At 45.4% G+C, this 24,209-nt stretch overlaps 1 pseudogene; it reads right to left on the bottom strand.

Moving 5' to 3' along the window:
- Window positions 1-20,102: 20,102 nt before the first annotated feature.
- On the bottom strand, window positions 20,103-20,956 carry LOC116570988 (annotated as a pseudogene).
- Between the last annotated feature and the right edge of the window lie 3,253 nt (window positions 20,957-24,209).

The following is a 24,209-nucleotide window of genomic DNA, read 5'->3' as shown; positions in this document are numbered from 1 at the left end:
TGGGTAAGGAAGAACTTAAACTGTCACTATTTGTAGATGACATGATACCACACATTGAAAAAAAAAAATCCGAAGAGTTCCCTAAGATAGGATTAGAATAAATGAATTAATGCAGTTGCTGGATATGAAATTAATACACAGAAATTTGTTTCTGTATACTAATAGCAAAGTAGCAAAGAGAGAAATTAACAATCCCATTTACAGTTGCACCAAGAAGAATAAAATTCCTAGAAATAAACTTAACCAAGGAGGTGAAAGATCTATGCTCTGAAAACTTTAAAACATTGATGAAAGAAATTAAAAATGGCATAAACTAATGGAAATATTTTCCATGTTCATGAAGTGGGATAATTACTGTTGTTTAAAAAGTCCATATTACCCAAGGTGATCTAGAGATCTAATGAAATCTCAATCAAAATAACAACATTTTTTTTTCACAGAACTGGAAAAAATACTAAAAGACCACAAAAGACTCTGAATTGTGAAAGCAATCTTGAGAGAGAACAAAGCTGAAGGTATCACAATCCCATATTTCAAGACAACATTACAAAGCTATACTGTACAAACCACCTGACACATAGATCAGTGGAACAGAATAGAGAGCACAGAATAAACTGATGTTTATATGGTCAATTAACCTGCCACTAAAGAGGCAGGGATATACAATGGGGAAAAGACAGTCTGTTCAATAAATGATGCTGGGGAAATGGCAGCTTCATACAAAAGAATGAGACTGTAGGATTTTTACATAAACTCAAAAGTAGATTTAAGAGACCTACACATGAGACTAAAACCATGAAACTTCTAGAAGAAAATACATGCAATCATCTCTTTCACATTTGCATTAGCAACCAATTTTCTAGATAGGTCTCCCCAGGGAAAGACACCAAAAGCAAACAAACTGTTGGGGAACATCACAACAAAAAGCTTCTGCACAGCAAAAGAGAAAAAAATCAACAAAATAAAAAAGCCACCTACTGAATGGAAGAAGATATTTGCAAATGATATATCTGATAAGGGATTAATATCCAATATATATAAAGAATGTATACAACACCACCAAAAACTAATTTGATTAAAAAATAGAGGACCAGAATAGATGTTCTTCCAAAAAAAGACATACAGATGGCCAACAGACACATGAAAAGATGTTCGACATCACTAATGACAGAGAAATACAAATCAAAACCACAATGAGATGTCACCTTACACCTGTCAGAATGGCCAGACTCGAGAAGAGAGGAAATAGCAGGGTTAGCAAGGATGTGGAGAAAAAGGAATCCTCCACTACTACTGGTGGGAATGCAAAATGGTGCAGCCACTGTGGAAAAGAGTATGGAGGTTCCTCAAAAATTAGAAAATAGAAGCACCATCCAGTCCAGTAATTCCACTATTCACCCGTAGAAAACAAAAACACTAATTTGAAAAGATAAGGCACCCCCCCCCCATTTACGGCAGCACTATTTCCAACAGCCAAGATGTGGGAGCAGCCTAAGTGTCCACAAATGCATAAATGGGCAAAGAAGATGTGGTACATGTACATATCCATACAGAAACAGAATATTACTCGGCCATAAAAAAGACTGCGATCTTGCCATCTGTGACACCAGAGATGGACCTAGCAGGAGTTATGCTAAGGGAAATAAGTCAGACAAAGGAACACAAATACTGGATAATATTACTTAGATGTGCAAAAAAAAAAACAACCAAAAAACAGCAAAGAGCAGATACAGGTCTAAAAAGGCAGAGAACAAACTGGCGATTGACAGTGGGGGGGGGGGATGGGCAAAATAGGTAAAGGGGAGGGGCAGGTACAGACTTACAGTTACGGAATTAGTTACGGAAATAATAAATTACAGTTACGGAATTAATAAATCACGGAAATGAAAGGTGCAGCATAGGAAAGAGTCAACAGCATTCTAACAGTGTTGTATATGACAGAGGATAGCTATGTTTGCAGTGAACACAGCATAAAGTATAGCATTGTCAAATCAGTATGTTGTATACCTGAAACTAATGAAACACTGTGTCACCTAGTTTTCAATAAAAATCAAAATAAAAATAAAAAGGTATAGCCATTATGAAAAACAAGGTAGTCCCCTAAAAAAAAAATTAAAAATGAACTACCATGTGACCCAGCAATCTCACTCCCGGGGGTGTGTGTGTGTGTGTGTGTGTGTGTGTGTATACACACAAATATATATATAAAGAAACTGAAGTTGGTATCTTAAAGAGTTACCGGTATACCCATGTTCATTGCAGCATTATTAATAATAGCCAAGACACAGAAACACGTGTCAAACAGCAAATGAACAGTGAAGAAGATGCGGTATTTATACAAACACCGATAGAGTATTATGCCATCACGAGAAAGAATATACTCCCATTTGCAACAACACAGATGGAAACTGCGAACATGATGGCAAGTGGAATACGACAAAGAAAGATGAATAATGTTTGATGTTTCACATGCGAAACCTCTACGAAGCGAAATTCACAAAAACAAAGAATCAAATGGTGATTACCAGAGGCCGGAAGTGGGAGAATGAGGGAGTTGTGAGGGGCACAAACTCACAGCGGGGGTACGTCCGCTCTGGAGATCACACGCACAGCGTGAGGAACACAGTCAACACTGTGTATTAAACGTCAAAGTTGCCAGGAGACTCGATCCTTAAATGCTCTTCCCATGAAAAAAGACACGGTGATGATGTGACAAGACCAAGTCGTTAGCCAAGGCTATGGAGGTAACCAAGTTGCAACATAAAAGTTTATCAACCCAACACACTGAGCACCTTAAACGCACACATTCTAGGTCAACCACACCTCATTAAAAATAAACAATTTTAAAATTTCCCCTGCTGAGAGTCTTTGAAGGGCAAACTACCTCAGTTTCATTTGCTTAAAAGTACTTCTACTACTCTTCTTCTTCAAAGATTCATTTGTTGGGGCACCTGGGTGGCTCAATGGGTTAAAGCCTCTGCCTTCGGCTCAGGTCATGATGCCAGGGTCCTGGGATCGAGTCCCGCATCGGGCTCTCAGCTCAGCGGGGAGCCTGCTTCCTCCTCTCTCTCTGCCTGCCTCTCTGCCTACTTGTGATCTCTGTCAAATAAATAAATAAAATCTTAAAAAAAAAAAAGATTCATTTGTTGTTTATTGTTGCAGGTTGGAGAGATGCTCTCTTCATTAAAGGTACTGCGCTGACCTTCAACTTCATTATTGCCCTTAAATGTCGCTCCTTTGAAGAGGATTTATTCCCACCCGCTCTGGTTGATTTAAGAGCTTCTCTTTGTCTTTGGATTTCTGCAGTTTCTATAGGACATATTAAGTAGAGCATTCTTTTACGCTCATTCTTGGATTTGTCAGGCCGTGCAAAACTGCAGAGTAGTGTCACCATTTAAGGAAATTATCCAGTTAGGTCTAAGAGTTGACTGACCACACTATATCCCTTTTCTCCTAGAAGGGATGAAGCATAGGTTAAATTTTCTCACTTTGTCCTTCATGTTTTTTTTTTTAACTTGGTTTCATAGTTTCCTTCCCCCCCACACCCCCACTGCATTCTGGGTAACTTCTTCACAGCTATTTTTTCCAGCTCTGATTTTTCACCCATCAATTAAGGGTTTATTTTTTGTTCACTCTATCAATACGTCTTTGTAAAAGGTCTATTTGTGTGGTATTTTTTTTTTTCTTAACATAATAGGTCTCTTTTTGTAGCTCAGAATTCTTTACAGTAATTTCTACAAAGTTTATCTTTTGATATATACAGGGTTTTTTGTTGTTGTTGTTGTTTTAAGATTTTATTTATTTATTTGACAGACAATATCACCAGTAAGCAGAGAGGCAGGCAGAGAGAGGGGGGGAAGCAGGCTCCCTGCTGAGTAGAGAGCCCAATAAGGGGCTCGATCCCAGGACCCTGAGATCATGACCTGAGCTGAAGGCAGAGGCTTTAACCCACTGAGCCACCCAGGCACCCCTGTTGTTGTTTTTGTGGAGGGGTGAGAGGCAGAGGGGGAGAGAGAGAACCTTAGGCAGGCCCTCCGCTCAGCATGGAGCTGAACACAGGGCTCAAACTCAAGACCCTGAGATAGTGACCTGAGCCCAAATCAAGAGTCAAGCACTTAACTAACTGAGTCACCCAGGTGCCCCTAATTTATGCATCATTATCATAGTCCCTTTATAATCAGTATTTTAAAATTGGAATATTTAAAATGACAGTCTCAATTTCAGTATCATTTGGGATCTGTTTCATTTTCTATGTTTCCTGATTGTCGCTTACAGAGCCTTAGTCCCCAATTTTGGGGTATTTCTGATTGTGTAATGTTAATTGCCTTTAGGTTTATGGAGAATTTTTTGAGGCTTAGAAGGACAGTGCTTGCTTTTAAAGTGGATTTTTTTCACTTTTATCAGTCATCAATCATGTTAAACCAAGTTCATGACTTGAGGTCCTATGGATTTACTTGGCAGTGTACGCCCAAGAAGCAGATCTGTGCATGGGTGGCTATGGCCACAAAGTCGTGGACAGGGTCTCCCCTTTCTCCTGATGTCTAGCATCAAGGCATTAGGACCTCCAATCCTCTGGTAGGTACTCCTGGTTCACACGTACCCTGGGAGTTTTCCTTTTGGGGTCCAACAGAGATGTAGCCTTAAATTCTGACCCCTTTGATGTGGGGGAAGCTTTTATAAATGACCAGAATTCTCAAATGTCCAGAAAATAAGAGTGGTTTCAAGTCTCAGGCTCTCAGTTTTTAAAGTTTTATTTCCTTTAGATCTTATGAGCTGTTTAATGCTTCAAAGATTTTTAAAAATATGGTTTTACCTGAAGTTTTGGTTCAACTCACTTAATTTCCCATTCTCAGAATCAGAAACCTAGGTGTGTGTATATGCATGTTGTAGAGATGTCCCGTACAATATGGTTAGGGGAGGGTCTTTGAAATGCTGCATCCTATGATGGACAGAGGGCATGATCTGGGGAACACTTTGTCAGACCTGAAATCCATATGGTCACCTTTACCCCCAATGCTGCATTTCTCTCAGAACGTGGCTTAGTGGGAAATCCTACTCTGTCCCTTTATGCTGATAGCCCTCGTCAACAGTCTGCAGTGAAAATGATTACCTGGTGAAGTCCAACTGTATTGAAGGAATCTGGCTTCCCTGCATTTATCCCGGGGCTTCAAGCCTCTGCTACATGTGACTTACATTTTCATGAAACTTCGAAGTTTATGCAACACTTTCACCTGATCTTCCCACCTGATCCTCACCATGTCCTGGTGAGCTAAACAGGATAGGAAGAGGTGCTGCTCCCGCAGAGAATTAGCGGATGGGAGCAAGAGCCGAGAGTCAGGACCTCATTCTCCTAAGTCAGTGCTCTTTATCCACAGTGCTTGCTGCCATCAAACCCTTGACGTGGCAGCATCTCAAGGTGAAATTGGCTAGACGTCCTAATACATGTTGCAACATTGCTAACTGACACGTAGGAATGAACGTGTGCCAACACTACCAGCCCAACAGCATACAAGCCACAGAGTCACCCATTCTGAAAATAAGCACCATGACTTTTCCTGCTGTTGTTCTCACCAGATTCTACAGAAGATGATGATTTTTAAGAGTTTGTCTTATTTCTTTCCCTTTCACTGCCCCCATCCCTTCCTCTTTCAGTCCTTTATTTTTTTTTCCCTCTATGGGCAACCTTTGGATGAAGTTGAGCAGGGAAATTTAGAAGGGAAGAAGAGGGGAGGCTAATTTCACCCGAGTTGGATGTCCAGGCTCAGAATCTGGTGTTTGGACAAAACCTAAATCTCAGCTGAAACCTGTTATGAACTTAGCATAACCCAAATATCCCACCGGCTTATGAACAGAGGAATGAACAGTTAAATCTGAAGGTTCCTTATTCCAATACTCGGACCCGTATTTCCATTTCCATGAAGAGAACCCGACCGCCCCGGACTTGGAAGAGCATCCAGGCTTATTCACCCTCCATCACTTGACGTCACCCTCCTTTCCATCCTTCCAAGCTCCATCATGCTGCCTTGTCTGGCTGCCACCCCTGGCTCCTCACCCGTCCTGGCCGCCATTAGGTCATCATTAGGATGACCTAAACCTCAGGTCATCAACAATTCAGTCAACAATGACTTAAAAATAACAGTAAGGAGAAATGCCTTCCTCCCTCCATGGTACAGTCCACGGGAGCTCCCAGCACAGCTGCTTGTGTCTAGACATGATATGCAGTTTAATAACAGTGACTTGATTTTGTATACAAACACCTCTTCATCTCCAGGGTGGACAAGCCCACAGAGGGAATGGTCAGAGAGGCTCTCACCTGCAGCTGCCAAACATCAGTCAGTCGAACTCACCTCACAGTCAGACTGGAAGATTGCATCCTCTTAGTGAAGTTTCACAGGAGGTTAACCATTTTCTGAGATGCTTCTGAAGTCCTCCACACCTAACCCTGCCCCGACCAGTGGGCATGCCAGGTGGTTTGGGTCTGAAGCTCAGCCGTAGACATGGTAGGAAGTGTTCCCAGGAGGTTCCGTGGTGCCTAAGATAATCCAAGATGCAAATGGACTGTGGTCAGTCAGGACGAAGGCACAATGTCAAGGCTGTTGTATCAAAATCTTAAGTTAAGGCTGACTGGGACCTCTGGCATATTCTGCTGGTTACATACCAGGAGTCCGTCTTCCTTTCTTTGAAGACGAAATTTAAGTTTTATTCAAAGAGACAAGATACCCTGCTTCAAGCTTGTATACTCCCTCGTACACTTCAGTACGCATCTATGACTAAGTTCCCGCCAACGACACGTTTGCTTCCTGGAATTAGATACAATGGTAGAGGTCCGAAAAATATTTCTGTACCATGAAGCGAACTTCATGGACTAAAGATAGGCACAAAACAAGGATGGCGGCACACAGGTTCCAAAGGAATCCTGTCCCTGGTGATGGGGCATGGTTATACCAACCCTTGAATGGCTACTTCCAGCCTTTTATCACCAGAGAGGGATTTTTAAAAATTTTAAAGAAAGAAAGAAAAGAAATCTGTATGTTCTACCTCTTGTTTTCAATTTTCTTTTCTTTTCTTTCTTTATTTGACAGACAGAGATCACAAGTAGGTAGAGAAGCAGGCAGAGAAAGAGGGGGAAGCAGGTTCCCCGCCAAGCAGACAGCCCCGTGCAGAGCTCAATCCCAGGACCCTGGGGTCATGACCTGAGCTGAAGGCAGAGGCTTTAACCCACTGAGCCACCCAGATGCCCCTCAATTTTCTGTTAATACAGAACGCTTTCTAGTTCCAGCTGATGAAGCCCTCTGGTTGTTAGGTTTGGAGCAACTTTTCCTGGGGTCCCAGGCCTGCTCCCCCAGGCTTATCTCTATGTCCTGGAACAGTTCAAGCTTTTTGTGCCTGCTTCATTTCAAGTAAGAAATGGATAATTAAAGAACCCATCTCATGGTAATTAAGAGGATCAGGCAAGATAATACGGTGAGTCTCTCCGAAGAGCAGGCTTCACTCAGTATTACGTGACCCGTGGGGGAGTGATTTGTCCGCATGTTGACAAGGTCTCGGGTTATTCTATGCGTGCAGGTTATTCGAAAGGCCGGTGTCACTCCTCCCAGCTTCCAGACAAGGCAGGACCTCCCTGCTGGTGGCTTTACTTACCTCTCACATGTAGAGAGGTGAGGGGTGAGAGGGTGTCTTTATATACACAGACTTTCTCCTCCATTGCTGACCCCAGAGAATGGGCTCATTTTAATGCAAATTATACACCAAGGACTTGGTGTTCAAGCTCAAGGGCCAGGCCACCTCTGACAAACCCACATCGTCTGCATTTGGATTCTGAACTGTCCTGTAAACTTCCCGCCAGCCACCTGCACTCAGCATTAAAATACAGCCGTCTCTGCCACACAGGGCCGAAGCGACATAGGTCGCCATTCGGCAAAGCGACAGAAGAGGCCCGCTGCAGATCCAAGGGCAGAAAACACCAAGCGGAAACCAGCCCAGATGCCCCTCTCACGCGTCCCTCGGACATAAAAAGAGAAATGGCTGAAAGTGAAAATGACGTGGGAAGAATGAGGCACTATTTGGGGGAGACACACACACGAAGACGAAGCCCGGGAATGCTATTTGTTCCCACTCCATTATTCAGCATCTGCTTTGGCGCCTTTGTCATTTGCAGCCTTTGTGTGGGGCCACCCCGGAGAGCTCCCGTTTTCGGACACAGAGGATGAGTTCCAAACCCACTCTGAATAGGGCCATTTGCTGACCTTTTGTTTCTGCAGCAAGGGTGAATGCCGGGGCCTTGTACGCCGGGGATGACTGCACACTGCCTTGCTCCTGCCTCGGTGAGGCGGAGGTTTCGAGATAATGGCCAGCCCTCGGGGGCAGCCCCATCGGGCTCCCCAGCCAGGGGCGCGGGCTGGAGGTGGCAGCTGCCAGTGCATTTTCAGAAGGTGCTGGTTCAGATTTTTCCTGATCTTGCTTCTCTGAGCAGGGCGGAAACAGAACCAAGAAAAATGATGGAGAAGAAACAAATCCATGGAAAACAGGATATTTACCCTTCTACCTAAGGGTCCTGGAGATTACTGTGGCATCAGCCTGGCTAGGCAGGTAATGCTGGCCGGAGTTCAAAGGCGGGAACTCCTCAGGCCCAGGCAGCCAGAATGCAGAAGGCACCCGGTCCCGCCCCCAATGCTCAATTTTACAGTCTGAATCGCCTGGTGGCTTAGGCTGGGGGAAAAAATCCAATCAATCCATCTATCTCCTAAGCCTGCAAAACCCCAGGAAGCTCCTTTGTGCTCAGGGAGGTTGGTACCTTAAAAAAAAATGAGCTGCCCTAGTCCATCTGATATGCAGAGGTCAACGGAAAGCATGATTTAATAGAGGGCGAGGAAGGGAAAAATTCAAAACGGCAATTATGTTTCCCTGCCAGATTCCGTGTGCTCTTCCGAGGCTCGCCCTTGCTGTCTTCCTGATGCTTTTGATAATTATTTAATTGGTCTCCAATCTGAGTAGATGCTGTTTGAACTGCCTTTTGGGTTTATAGAAAGAATTACTGATTACATGACTCTCAGATGAATAAATACACATCACTTTTTTCCTCTGCGCGGATCATAGCAAAGCAGTACTTTGGATTCCTTGACGGACACGCAGTAGAGAGATCAGGCAATTTCCTGTGTAATTTTCAATATGCAAATGCTCTTTTGGGGGAATAGGGTATGTAATGACAAAGAAGCAGCTTTGTAAATAACACCTGGTTTTAGAACAGCTTCGGGTAGGAGAAAGGTGGGTTTTTCACATGTTTTGAGTAGTACATGAGGAAAAGAATGTAAGTCTCTTAGATGTAAAATTAATTATGTATTCCAGGTAAGCTCTCTTTATCCTGGATTTGGTGATTCAGTAATAGCTAGGGGGTTCCTAGGAGGACTTTGGATGTGGGCCCTTGAAGGCTTGATGAAAAGAACAGAACACATTCCCTTTCTAAAACCGGATCTCTAGGTTGCTATCAAATGAGAAATTCTGAAAAGACTGTATCAAAAGTACAAGGCTGTTTGGGTTTCTTATTACAAGCCAACTCCGTAATGGTCACACGGCTAGCCATGTGTAAGCCCGAAGGAGCAAGATATAAATGCCATGAAAAACAGGACTTCCCATCAGCGTCTCCGGAGCCCAGCAGAGGCTTGGCAAAAACCAACCACTCCAGAGACCGAATGGATCACAACCTTTGTCGGGCGCTGGAATGGTCTTAGTGAGACTTCTAGATTATGCGGTAGGGTCCTCACTCGGCTCTCTTTCTATCTGAGTAATAACCTACATCCCTTGGGCAATCCCAGAGTTATTTAAACGCCAGATGAAAGCCATAATCTCAGAGTCTAACATTTTGAATCAAAAGCCCAAATGGGAGATGTGGATTGCCCCCTGGAGAAAGAAAGGTCCTTTAAGGTCCCCCCTGAGGCTTCCCCCACAGACCGAGCAGAACAAGTAGAGCTGGACAGGAGTCCCCTCTTACCGGTATCCACCATCTCATGTGGCACCCATTTTACAGATGACCCTGACCTACCAGGCTCCGGCAGGCAGTTGAATTTGCCACCCTGATTGGGTTAGGCCACCTTTAAATCCTTCCTTTTATTAGGATATTAAACAGAGTAAGGCACTAAAGCCCAAGGTCACTTATCTGGTTAGAGCTGCTGTAGAAAGCCTTCTAAAATGGTGCCCAATGGTTCCTACCCTCCTGCTGTCCACCCCTTGTATAATCTATGTTCTTTGTGTGGCAGCTCGACCTAGGGACTTCCTTCTAAGACACAGAAAGCTGGAAAAATGACAGGCTCTCAGTTCCCAGACTAGGTTATACGAGATTGACTTTAGTCGACCTCACACTCTCACTCTTGCTGGCCTACTGTCATCCTCTTGACTTCTTGGCTTATTCACTTTTAACCAAGCTGCCAAGGTAAAGAGTTGAATGTAGCAAGCATTGGAGGGTGACATCTGACGACCAGCCAGCAAGAAACTTAAGTCCTCAGCCCAACAACTTATGAGAAATGGAGTCCTGCCAACAACCACTGAATAAACTTGGAAATGGATCCTGAGGCCCTCAGTCAAGCCTTGTTGTGGCCCAACCCAAACCTAGATCATAACCTCCTATAAGATCCTGGGCTAACCCCTTGATTGCAGCTGTGGAGAAACCCAGGAGCAGAAGACCCACGCTAAGCCACACTTGGATTCCTGACCCACAGAAACTATGAAGTAATCGGAATTGTTGTTTTGAGTCACTAAGTTTGTAATACTCAGTTATGCCGTGAAAAAGGTTCTGGTACCAAATCTAGTGAGTATTCCCCACACCAACAAGCAATTCTCTGAGGGCAGCTTCCCCACACAGCACCAACTATCCCGGACTCAATTCTGACACTCTTGACCCAGAGACACCATCAGATTCCACAGGAAAGTGCTTAGTCCGGCCACAGTGCCTCAGCCCCTACACCTACTTCATAAGCCAAGGTTGTTACCCGTGCTTCTAGCTAACCTACTTTCGATGGGAGGTTCCCATGACCCCCCACTCCAACCAATCCCACGTCCATGACGTTACCTGTATCTCCAACTGGACGGGCTATATGCCAGAGGTTCCCATGACCCCTTCCAAGTTTGCTAGAATGGCTCACTGAACTCAGAAATGGTTTCAGTTACTGAATCAAAAGTTTATTGGAAAAAGATAAAAAACAAGAAGCACCAGGTAGAAGAGATGCAGAGAGCAAGGTGTAGGAGGAAGAGTTCACAGCTTCCCTGCCCTCTGCTACTCTCTCAGCACCTCGTCCCACGCAACCTCACCCAACATGGAAGACGTCCAAAACTCGGTTCTTCTGGGTTTTTCACAGAGGCTCGATTACATAGGCACGACTGGTTAATTCACTGGCCATTGGCTATTGACTCAACCTATAGCAGCTCACACCTCCCTGGGCTGGAGTTAGGATTACAAGCTCCAGCCCTTTTATCACATGGTTGGGACTTCCAGACACCCATCTCCCTCCCCAGGTGGACACCCAAAGTCGGCCCCTTCCACCTCACAAAAACCCATTTTTCTTATTACTCAGGAAATTCCAAAGGTTTTTGAGAGCTTTATGCCAGAAACTGAGATGAAGACCCAACGTGTATTTCTTCGTGTAAATCGTAGTATCACAGCCACCGTAGATAACGAATGTGATGGCCGAGTAATAAGTGGAACCTCGACCCCCTTCCTTCCATTTACCCCTCCACGGGTGCAGGCGCCGGCAGCCTTGAACCCCTTTGATCCGCCAGCAGACATCCACGCTATCAAGCTCAGAATAAAAAGAGTTGTCCTCCTTTTTTGGCTAGACGAAGAACTTCACAGGCATTAAAATAGCTGTAATTGATCAAAAATTAAACGGAGCAAGATAGAATATAAAAAGGAACGCAAGTCACTAGAGTGTTACGCTTGCAATTATCTTTGTATTTAGGGAGGGAAGTTTGGTTCCTTAAACTTACTTCCAGAGGAAGTTTGTCCACATTGGAGACAAAGAAAAAAAAAAAAATTCCGGTCTCCCTGACCCCACTGGGCCTAGCAGAGCAGGAGCCTTTCCCAACTGGGGGGTGGGGGTGGGGGCTCTAGGAGGGAAACATCCATGGGGAGCCACCCAGATGACCATCTGACATTGCCAGATGCCATGTCCTTTGGACATGAAATGGAAGTGTGGGGTCCTGGCTCCCACATCAGGAGCACCTTCTGGTCTCCAGCCTCCATCATCCATCAGGACTCCTTGCATGGCCTTGGCTTGGGGCCAGCCCTTCTGTCCCGCCATCTTCTGAGACTATGAACAATTCCCTCCCTTCATTTATATTGCTTCTGTGAAGTATAACTTCATCGCGTTTCTCCAGAGTCGTCTTTTTCTAGGTTATATAAATTTAGCTCTTCACCCTCCTTCACAGCTCGCCCTCCAATCCTCTTGCCAGTTGATTAATTTTTCTTCGTTTCTTACACATCTGCACAGGTATACACCCTTCTGCAGGGAGAAGGGCCACGGGAAACAAGACCAAAGACATCGTGGAAAAGCTGAAATTCACCGGGAGAAGGAAGGAAAATAAGAAGTTTCTTTAGTCTCACCGTAAATGCATGGAAACTTGTTTGGGGAGAGCCCATGAAAAGAAGGTCATTCGGAAAAGGTTATGGTTTTTGGAAATCGTATTCAGGTGCTTCCTCAAGATACAGAGTTCTAATTAAGATCAGCCTGTAAGATGATTTCGCCATGTGCCAGAGGGCGAGGGCGGAGATGTAGCTTCCTCTTGCGCTCCTTACTCTCCCCACATACTTTGATCTCTCCCCGAGGCTCTCTCCCTGCACCCATGTCCACCTCCACCAACCCAAACAAGCTCTCCAAGGCCAGGAAAGAAACAGGAGTCATCTTCCCTAGGGGTAAAGCAAGGGCAAGGGTGCTAACACTAACACCTGCCCCTCCCCAGGTAACTCTTTGTCTACTTGCAAAGTCCTTCAGGGGACATAGACCCTCCTCATCCCACCTGTGGGCTTCCTATCCTCCTGGTGCCTACACTTGGCTGGCACACCTTGGTTATTATTATTATTATTATTTTAGATTTTGAGAGAGAGAGAGAGAGAGAGAGCATGTTTGTGCATGGTTGGGGGATGAAACATTTTGTGGAGGGGAGCAGGACAGGCAGACTCCACACTGAGCGCAGAGCCTGATGCAAGGCTCAATCTCATGCCGAGATCTTGACCTGAGCCGAAACCAAGCATTGGACACTTACCTGACGGAGCCACCCAGGTGCCCACATCTAGGTTGTTTTAACTGCACTATGGAAATTACCTGAGACACATCCCTCTATGCCTTGGTTCGGTTTTTCTAGAAACTCTCTTGAAGCCGAAGTTCTTTTCCTTTATGATTCTAAGAACTTTGTTTCATTTCTCTCCCTTTCTCCTTGCTCCTTAATCAGTTTCAAGGAGTTGGAAATGAAAATACTTCCGTTGTCCAGGATTGAAGTGTGGTCATTTCTGGCGTCAGAAGCTGAGGGGAAGGACCATCTTCTTTCTAGACTTTTGCCTCTTATAGTATCAAGCATTCAGTGCTTCCCAAGATGTGATCTGACACAGCATGAAATCTAGGGCAGAGCACTGAGTGTTTTGTGTGTGTGGGTTTTTTTTTTTTTTTTAACAGTTTCATGGTTACACATTTACTTCAGAATCCAACAACTTCCAGAGTTTTCCTTAATGTTGTCCACATGGGGTTACCCCAAAATGGCCTCCTGATGAAGCTACCCTACGGGAAGTGTAATATTGGGAACGCCCACCATTATTCCATTACGCATCTTTCAACTCTTATGCTATCAACGTGTCTTGTGGCTTTTCTACTTGAAGAAAATGATGTTTATCTTTGCAGGAACCAAAATGTATTCTAAGACATGCCCAATTGCATTAATCTATACCCTCAATGGCTTAGCCCAATGAACATGTTCTCTGGCTTTGTCTAATTATGGACTGAACGGTGTCCCCTTAAAATCCAGATGTTGAAGTTGTAACTCCCAATCATTCCGAGTGTCACTGCATTTGGAGAGAAGGCCTTTTTCAAGAAGTCATTAAGTTAAAATGAGGTCTTTAGGTTGGGATCTACTTCAGTACGGACTAGCACCCCTCTAAGAGGAGACAAGCACATACAAAGAGAGATACCAGGGGTGCACAAATACAGAGCAAAGTGTTCATGTCTCACGATGTGACACACTGAGAAAGGAGCCATCCATGAGCCAAGAAGAGAGATCTCAGGAGACACCAAACCTGTAAACACCTTGATCTTGGACTTTGAGCGCCCAGCACTGTAAGAAAACAAACTGTTGTTGTTTATACCCCCCAGTCTGTGCTGTCTTATTACAGCAACTCTATCAGACTAATATAATGTCAAGGTGAGGAAAAAGAGAAGAGAGTGAACACACCAACCTACTGGGTGAGATAGACCAGGAATCGCAACATCGGAAGATAATCAGACCCAGCCTGGAAGACACACCTGATCTAAGGCAGATGGTTCATCCCCAGACCATTTCCTCCAACTCTTCAGCTTACAGAGCTGGCTCTTTGGAGACACACCCAGAGAACATGATGAGCAAAACGACCAAGTCTAATGTAGGCTTTGCCCATCTCATGTACAACAAAAGGGATTCTGTCTTTGCTCTATGAGAAGGGGGCTTATCCAGAATGACATGCTTAGGGAAGCAGAAATGGTAGATGAACAAACCAGGTCCCCTCCAGCATCAGGATGAATCTGCACAGATCAGGAAGTGGATGCACTGGTGCTACGGGTTCCGTAAGTGGCATCTGTCCCAGGCAGAGCAATGCACCCCTCTAGAGATGTCCAAATCCCAATCTCCCATGCCTGTGACTCAGGTACTTTGTATGGCAATGAGACTTTATAGATGTGATTAAAGGGATGAACCCTGAAATGGTCAGATTATCCTGGATTATTGGGGCAGGCCCAATGGACCATAAATATCCTTAGATGGATAGACATAAAGCCTTATACAGAGGCCATAGAGGCATGGAAGGTGATGTGTCCATGCTACCGAAGGTTGGAGCAATGCACCTGAACAGGGAGGCAGAAGGTCACAAGCTGGAGAATGCAGGCAGCTTCTAGAAGCTGGGAAAGATAAGCACACAGTTCCTCCTCCAGAGTCTCCAGAAGGAAGCAGTCCTGCCCATCCCTTACTTTAGCTGGCTGAGATGGATTTTGGAATTCTGACCCCAGAACTTCAGGGGAGTGCCATATGGTCCTGTGAGTCTGTAAATTCTCACACTGGTCACAACTCCAAAGGCTGCCCCTGGCCCAAGAGTCCAAGGGCTGAGCAGCAGCGACACTGTCTGCTACCCCTGTCCTGCCAGCCTAGACAACTTCAAAGCATACAGAGAAAAGACTGGGCTTGGGCCTCAGCTTCAATGACCCTTCAGGAAAATCCCAGAACCTTGCTATGGGCTCTGGAGGCCATGGGCTCTAACCTTATAACTGCATCAGGGACCACTATTCCCATTTCTGAGATGAAAAAAGGGACACATCAGAGGGACAAAACAGAGACCACCCTGTCTAAGGTCATAGAAACCTAAGGCCCATCTAATGTCCCAAGCCGCACAAGGACAAATGCTTGCGGGGTCAGGATTCTCTTCCTTGAGGCTTCTGATGCTGGCATATCATCCACTAGACGAAAGAGCGGGAATCTCCTGACAGGCACTGTAATTTTACAGGATCTGCTTTAAGATTGTTCTGGTGTGTGCGGCAGTCTGGCTTAATGAGATCTGGAGTCAGAGAGCCCTCACTGAATACCAGCTCTAGCTCTGAGATCTTGAGCAGATAGCAGAGTGGCTATTAAAATAAAATTATATGTAACCTTCAGTTCCGTACTCCCATCCCTGGGAATATTGTCCTTAGAAATTAAAGGGCCCCTCACTTGAAACTATACTTACAAGGATGATTACTGTCTGTTTGTTTACAGTGAAGTGAAAGTGGATGTCTGCCATAGAGGACTGGCTGAATAAATGGGAAATATCCAAACCACAGAATATTATGAACCAATTAAAACTGGGAGCTTGATCCACAGCAGGGTAAGTTGGGATCTTACCTTTGTAGAATCTACTATATAGTATTCTATAGAATTCTTCTACAAAGTATCGTATAGTGAGAAACACAAACTACATTTAAGTGTATATGATAAAAATCCCATTTTTTAAAAGTCAGTGACAAAGTATTAAGTGAAACCAGACAAAATTTGATATCCATTCTTAATTTTTAAAAATTGCAATCACAAAATAGTGTTAGATAAATAACTCTAACAAGATAAAAAAATCCTCCTACCATAATTCCAAAGCTAGCATTCTGCTTAGTGGGAAGCACTAGAAACATCACCATCAACGTTGGAAATAGCATTTGATGTTGTGCGAGAAAGTAATGGCCAATAAAACTAGGTAACAGAAAGTTATTACCCTAATTCTACAAATTGGAAAGTAGCATGAAAAATTATTTGCAGTTGGGAGGACTATATATTTGGCAAACCAAAAACAACTGAAAAGCTACCATAACCAGGAAGAGATTCATAAACACTTTAGGGATATAAAATAGATACATTAGTTTTCACATATACTATATCTGTGTGTGTATATATATTATATACATATATAATCTATACTATAGCATAGATTATACTATATATAATCTTTCATATAATTTATAATCTATTTTATAATCTATACTATAGTACAGATTATACTATATTAATACTAATATACACTAATTATATAATATTAATATATAATATTTACTAATCTATATTAAAATACAGATTATACTATACTATATGGTATAGATTATACTATAATCTTTTTATATAATCTAAATTATACTATATAGTATAGATTATACTATAGTATACATTATATAATATATAATATGTATATATTATATAAAATATATAGACACAGATAAATATATCTTTATCTATATCTATATGTATAGTATAAATATACTATAGTATAAATTATGTAATATATAATATGTATGCAACATATATAATGTATGCAGTACATAATATATAATATATGCAACAACCACATAGATAAAGCTACATGAATTTACCAACCAAATCAGGCATTAAAATAATACCATGTAGGAGCCACAGAATAGAAACTTCACTATACTTCTCAAGACTAAAAAACACTTTAAATATGAAAAACTGAGAGGTGACTTTTCCAAACCCTCATTTGCAAGTTCAGTATATACCTCAATACCTACAAGCGTAGTTTTTTTTTTTTAATTTTTTTTTTTTTTTTAAATTTACTTGACAGACTAAATTTACTTGACAGACAGAGATTCACAAGTAGGCAGAGAGGCAGGCAGAGAGAGAGGAAGGAAAGCAGTCTCCTGCTGAACAGAGAGCCCGATGCGGGGCTTGAACCCAGAACCCTGGGATCATGACCTGAGCCGAAAGCAGAGGCTTAACCCACTGAGCCACCCAGGCGCCCCAACAAGCGTAGTTTTAAAAAAGATCAACAATTACATAATGGGATTCGAAACTTCCTATGGAAACAGCAGACGGAATAACCAGGAAGACTCTGAAAAAGAAGTTTGATGTTCAAACATATTTAAAAGTTTCTGTTATTAAAACAGTACGGTAATATGTGAATAGACAGGTGGGTAGAATAGAATAAAAGTAAAAAACAGACCCACATGTGCAGAGTTGAAAGGGTGATAGAGGAAGCATCGGGGCCATGAAATGATTCAGCGAAAGGACACGGGATTGGTTACTCCCCAGACATCTACCAAGACCAGAGGCGCACTTCAGCCTCCACTCTGGGATTTTTTTCCAAATCGAGAGAAGACATAATGCAAACCCTGAAGTCACAATTAGACAGAAACAGGGGAGAACTGAAACACCAGGATCTAATGAGAACTCAAAAATTCCCGGAGACTGGTGAACCGGACTCCTGAAAAAGCAATTTCTTAACAAGAAAAACATCATAGCTCAGGTCAAAGGACAAGAGAGAAACCAGGCAAATGGACTTGCAAGTCCCATCACGGGGCCAACTGTTATGTAGGAAAGAGTACCCGATAGAAAAAAATGGACCCAAGGGAGGCCTAGTTCATCACTGGGAAGGACATGTAAGGACCTTCTAGACAGGAAGACACGCTCAGCTTCGTCTCAGGATGAGCAAGTCAAACTAGCTAGACTCGGCAATTTTCGTCTAGCAGAGTGACACAAAATCTGAAAACTTGATAAGAACCATTGGCGAGGTTATGGGGAAACAGACACCATGCATTCTGCTGGGGCAAGGACAAACCCGCCCCACCCATGGAGGGCAAGTGGCAGAATCCACCTTGACCTTTGATTGAGCAATCCACCCCAGAGACACACCAGAACCCGGAGATAAGCCATGGGACACGGGAGGGTCTGTTTATTTCCACACTGTGTGCAAGAGCAAAAAACTAAAAAATCCTCTAATGGAGATCTGGTTAATTAATTCGTTTTTAGAAATAAAGTGGAAACAGTGCAACTCTTTAAAAAAAAAAAAAAAAAAGGGAAGAGTCTCGCATTACGATTTGTAAAGAAGCACTAATTAGGGTTAAGTTGGGAAGGGGGAGCCAGGCCTGAGATCACGTGCACAGGCTGCCTTGAGTGCAAAGAGAAATAGATCGGTGCAGGCCTGAAAACCCTTCCGGAGGAGTCACAGGGTAGTAACAGCGATGCCGTGTAACAGTTCTTGCTCTTTTAGGTGAATAGATTACCTGTTCAAAAATTAAATATTTCAGCGTATTTCCGTGTTGGTTTTTTTGTTTTTGTTTTGTTTTGTTTTTTGTCATCAGCATACATTACTTATAAAGTCAGAAAAAGTCTTTTCTATTTTGAGCAAAAAAATAAATAAATAAAAACTCTGAAATTAGAGTAAGTGCTTTTAAATTCTGGTCCTACCTCTCAGTAGCTGTGTGACTTTGGACAATATATTTAACCCTTGACATTTGACCTCTGAGACTCATATACTACTACCTCCTGGGTTGTTTCAACAATGTGCTGGGATAATGACCTTTCTTGGCCTGGGCCCAGGGTAAACCCTCAACAGATAACACTTATTATTCCCTCATGGGGTTGCTCCGGAGACGAGGACAGGAAATAAGTAGCTGGAGGTACTGGGGCAGAGCTGGTACTGGATGAACATTCATGCCCTCCCCTGGGCATCTAGGACACCCAGGGCCCACCCCAGGACAGGCTCCCAGGGCTGGCAAGGGCTTCCCAGGTCTCAACCAAGTTCCAGAATCCTCTGTCTTGACCGTGTGCCACCATGAAGACAAGCAAATCTGGAAGGTGGAAATAGGGGCCAATTACTCGCAGAGGCCGTTCAGCCTTCTCCCGGGGAACTTCTCTAACAATGGCCGATTGTCAATAGCCACATCAGGTCCTGAGCTGCTTGGAGAGAAAAGGAATTATAAACGCAGCAGAGGAATCTCAGCGATCAAATCCCGATGGACATTCACAGCTCTGCTTAGAAACTTTGCATTTCTGACTTGCTAAAATTTAGAAGATGGGCAAAATTCCTCAACCTATGCTTTTTAGCCTCTCCTTCCCTCCCAATCCCGCCTCAGTGTTAACATTCGAGTTGAGCACTCTTTGATTCAATCGAAGGGCAGACCATACTCGGGAGTAGAAGACTGGTCACTAATTTAATATTTATTGAGTACCTGGTAAGTGCAGAGTGTGCTGTGGGTCTCTGCCCATGGTATGAAGTGAACAAAAGTTACGGCTTTGCTGGAAAACCGGGGAGTCACACCAAGTAAAACCAATTCTTTAGAGCAGGAAAAAAATGAAGGGTCCTTTACTGCAGTCGTACTGAAGGTTTGTCTATGAGCAGAGAGTTTTATCAATTATTAACATAAAAGAGGCACGAAAGGTAAACCTACTTGGAGAGGGAGATGTCCACGTTTCTCAAACACCAGTTAGAGATAAATAATGCATGTTGATTTGATTTTTAATCATTCTTTTGTGTGCATAAGAACAATGATATTTAAGGATTCCCCCCTCCCCAAGAACAGGTTACTGCACTTTGCCATCCACCCAGATGGGGCTGAGAGTTGGCCGAGTCAGAGCCCAGCAAGGTCCCCTTTGTGCTGCCCCAGCCATGGGCCCAGCGCCCTGGCATTGGGGTTGAGCCTCAGGGTCAGCCCAAGGTCACCTGCAGGTTACAGGGCATGAAAGGGAACATGCTGGCCATGCCCTAGACTCCAGGGAACCCATACTTCCAGTCCTCTGGGCTGGTCTTGGCCTCGCTCATGGCCCTCCTGATGTTCCTGGAGAGCAGGGTGGCACCCCGTCTTGCATGGGGTACTTGTAGGTACTGAGCCCAGTGTTCTGGCCAATGTATTCTTCTGGCATTTTCAGTAGCCTGAGCACCCTGGGACTCAGGGGGGCCACAGATATGCCATCCATGGGCCCGTAACCCATCAGCAAGGTCTTTCCTTCTGGGGTTTTCTGGGACAGAGGGAGAAGGGGTTCTTGAAACAGCAAACCAGCTGCATGCTGGTCCTAGGAACTCCGATGTCCCAGAAATATTCCTCCACCTCCCCTTTGCCCTCAAAGTGGCCCACCACAGCCTCGCAGCCGTGCAGTGAAAGGCCCAGGCCTGCGCTGGATAAGCCAGCAGCGTCCCTGGCTGGTCCTCCCGCTCCTGGCTGCCACATCCCCAGTCGTCACTCACGATGAAGGCAGCGTGGACCCCAGTCAGGGCCAGCACAGCAAGCTGGCCTCGTCATCCTGGTCCCCCCCTGCCCCCGCATTGCTCTGTGGCCCGGTAGCCTCAGCTCCTTTGCTGCCCTAGTCCCAGAGGCCCATATCACCATGGCAACCCTGAACACCCATCTTCCAGGAGCATCCAGGCCACTGAGCCTCCCTGAGCACTTGTGGCTTCAAACGCTACCACTGGGTTCTTGTCTGCCATGTCAACTAAAGGGGGAAGGACAGTCCTCGGGGCTGTGTGATGCATGGGGTCGGAGACGGAGACCTGGGATGACCCCGCCCATGCACCACATGGACCCGATGGGCTGCTGGCCAGGGGACATCAGGGCTCTGCGACCCCCAGTGCACTCTGCTCCACACCCTCGGACATGAACCCCATCCCCTGCCCGATCCCCGGAACTTGGCCCCCAGGCCCCTCGCCAGTCTCCCTGCCGGTGGCACCTCCCTACCTCAGGCAGGAAAAAGGAATTTTAATCTTTCTCCTCTGTTCAAAAGGGAGCTCTTCTGCGAGTGTTTACCGTGTAACACTTTAGAGGCCGAGTCTAATTAACATTTCAAATTATAACTCTCCTTCCAATGACGGTCTGTAACTCTAGTCTCATTGGGAACCTGCAGGGAAAGAGCATCAGGAGTGAGGAGCGGTGACAGCCTCCGTCAGTCACTCCCACACCACTGCGACGAGGGTCACCATGCTCCTGCTTTACAGATAGCTCCGTGGAGGGGTCAACAGACCAGCAGCCACATCCCAGACCTGCCTGGCACAGCACTTGTCCTTTGTCCCCTTGACCTCGGTGCCTAGTTCCCCTTGGCCTTCATGGGGGCCATCAGTGAGAACAAAGGCCAAGGCCAGATACGCTCATGACCGTGGCACAGAGCATCGGGGAGGGCCGGTTCCTTGCCGTGGCCTGCTTTGTGCAGCCGACTGAAACGCGAGCCAGGACTCTAGAGCTCATGCCCTCAGAAAGACCGATTGGCAACTGAGGGGACACAATCCACTTTTCCAGCCTTGGAAAGAGGTCCTCAGCAAGAGGTACTTTGGGATTTTGAAGCCCCCAGCATTTATACAATTGCTCTGCATGCCGTGCTCCGGGTTCTGGGTACGCTCAGCCAAACCCCCTCTGCCCTCTCCCTCCAACGGCGGGTGCTTCCCCAGCCACCCTTCAGCAACCTCCCGTCCTCCCCCAAGTCCCTTAGTTCTTCGGACAAGGTTCTATCAACTGAATCCTTGTCACAGACTTCAGTTTTGTTTCTGGGCTGATTCTTCACTTAGACACTCATTTTAGAAATCCCAGGGCAACATCAAGAATTTCCAGGTAGAGGGCTCCTGGGTGGCTCAGTGGGTGAAAGCCTCTGACTTCGGCTCAGGTCATGATCTCAGGGTCCTGGGATCGAGCCCCACATCTGCCTTCTGCTCAGCAGGGAGCCTGCTTCTACCCCCTCTCTCTGCCTGCCTCTCTGCCTCCTTGTGATCTCTGTCAAATAAATAAATAATTCTTTTAAAAAAAAGAAAATTTCCAGGTAGAACTTCTTAAAACAAGACTGTTTCATGCAAAGTCTTTGCAAGGTCATTAACAGCAGAAGACATTAACCATGCACTTCCTACTGGCCGCGCGATCCAACGGCTTCCCAACCGCGGGTGGCCCCAGTCCAGAGCTCAGACTGAGGGTCTGCCCCCCAGAACCACCTTCTCAGTAGGTACTTGGGCAGCCTGCAACATGGGCTTCAGTGCCTGGGAGACGCAACAGGAGCCAAAGGCTCCAGGGTTGTCTGTCCTCAAGCGGGGAGGCTGAAGGGGAACTAGCCATAGGCATGGCTTGGATGAACTGGGAGACAGGGGGCGGGCAGGATCAGAGGAGGTTCCCATGAAGAGGCTGGGTGTTTTCGTTGGTCCCAACACTTCTAACACTACTGGGCACTGCACAGGACCTTGGGATTACAGTTAAAGTCTTTACTGCCACCCAGAAATGGTCTACAGGAGAAAAAGAAACATTTCATACAGTGGTTAGTGCTCTCACACGGGTTACAACACCAAAAAGCCGTGCCTCTCCAGAGCAAGAAATCCAACCACACACGGGATTTTGGCAAAAAGTGTTCCCAGAGGGAACCATCATTAACTGCATTCCGTGTTGTAAAGTCAAAGTCGACAGTTAGAAAGGAAACTCGAGGGCTCACCTGGTGAGACTTTTACTTCCATCAACCAAGCTTGACCCCAGGGAGGTCAAGCACCGCCCGATACCCCCCCACCCCGACACCTACGCGGGTGTTGCTAACCCTTCACACTCCCAAATGGAAGATCTTCGAGGTCTCGGAGCCTTCGTCAGTCCGATTCCCTGCCCAGAACGCCCCTCTGTGTCAGCCGGGACAGACTCGCTTGTGCTGCCATGCCAACTAGTGAAATTTCATGGCTTTCAAAAGAGATTTACTTCTGCTCCTTGCGGTCATTCAAGAACCTTGACAGAAGGAAGTTTCATCCGAATGTAAGTTTCCCTGGTTTCCTTAGCCGTAAAGGGGGAAAATGACAAGCCACATCCTGGCATTTACAGTTCCGAGCCAGAAGGGACACTCAGCCGTCCGTTTCACCTTCCATCAGCTCGAGCTCAATGTATGGCCACACTCAGATTCAAGGGGATGGGGCAGACTATTGTAGTGGGTGCCCAGAGAGAAAACCCAGCAAGAGCCAACGAACAGTATCCCAAACTCACCTTTTTAAAGCTTCTTCACCTACAGACTTCCTGCTCAAGCTACCAGATTCAGGTCAGGTTTTATCCATTCAGAGAAGCTCGGCGCTCACTACCTTGACCTCCAGGCTGATTAAGGACACCTGGCAGGTGCCCCCAACACACGCCTTAACCGTTGCTCCGACAACGCCGCATAGACGCGCTCCCTCTGTTTGCCTGTCTCCCACAGCAGGGACTGTCCCCTGTGACACCAGCCATTTCTCTTTAGCCCCGTGTGCTCTGCTCCCAGCCCAGTGACGCCGGCTACATGGACACCCCGTGCCTGTTTGTGGTGCCGAACGGAACCGACGCGACAGGACGAGACATAAAACTCGCTTCTTAGCAGAGCCCACCGTGCAGGCATAAGTGCAGCATTGCATGATGTTATAAGCACTTTCTGATGCCAGTCTCTCCTCTCCTGCTGTTTGTCAAACTAAAGTGACACATGCAGGTGATAAAAAGAACCCCCTTGGGCAGAACCGAAGTGTCAACATTCTAGGAAACTTGTCTCTTGCCCTGTTCGGCCAGTTCAGGAAAGTCTACTCAAGTTTTACAGTTTCTTCCCCCCAAGCAGAGTTCGGTGAGGAGGCAGGGCCCAGATCAGGAAAGGAGCTCGTGTCCCCCCATTCTTGGCGAAAACGTAAATCAGGTCATAAGCAAAAGTCATTTGGAAATCTGATTTCTCTGCGGGCTCGACTACTCGTCTCTGCCCAAGTGGGTGAACCCATGAGCCCGCCC

Source organism: Mustela erminea, chromosome 12 (assembly GCF_009829155.1).
Source record: "Mustela erminea isolate mMusErm1 chromosome 12, mMusErm1.Pri, whole genome shotgun sequence".
NCBI lineage: Eukaryota > Metazoa > Chordata > Mammalia > Carnivora > Mustelidae > Mustela > Mustela erminea.
This window is presented reverse-complemented; position numbering and strand designations above follow the sequence as displayed.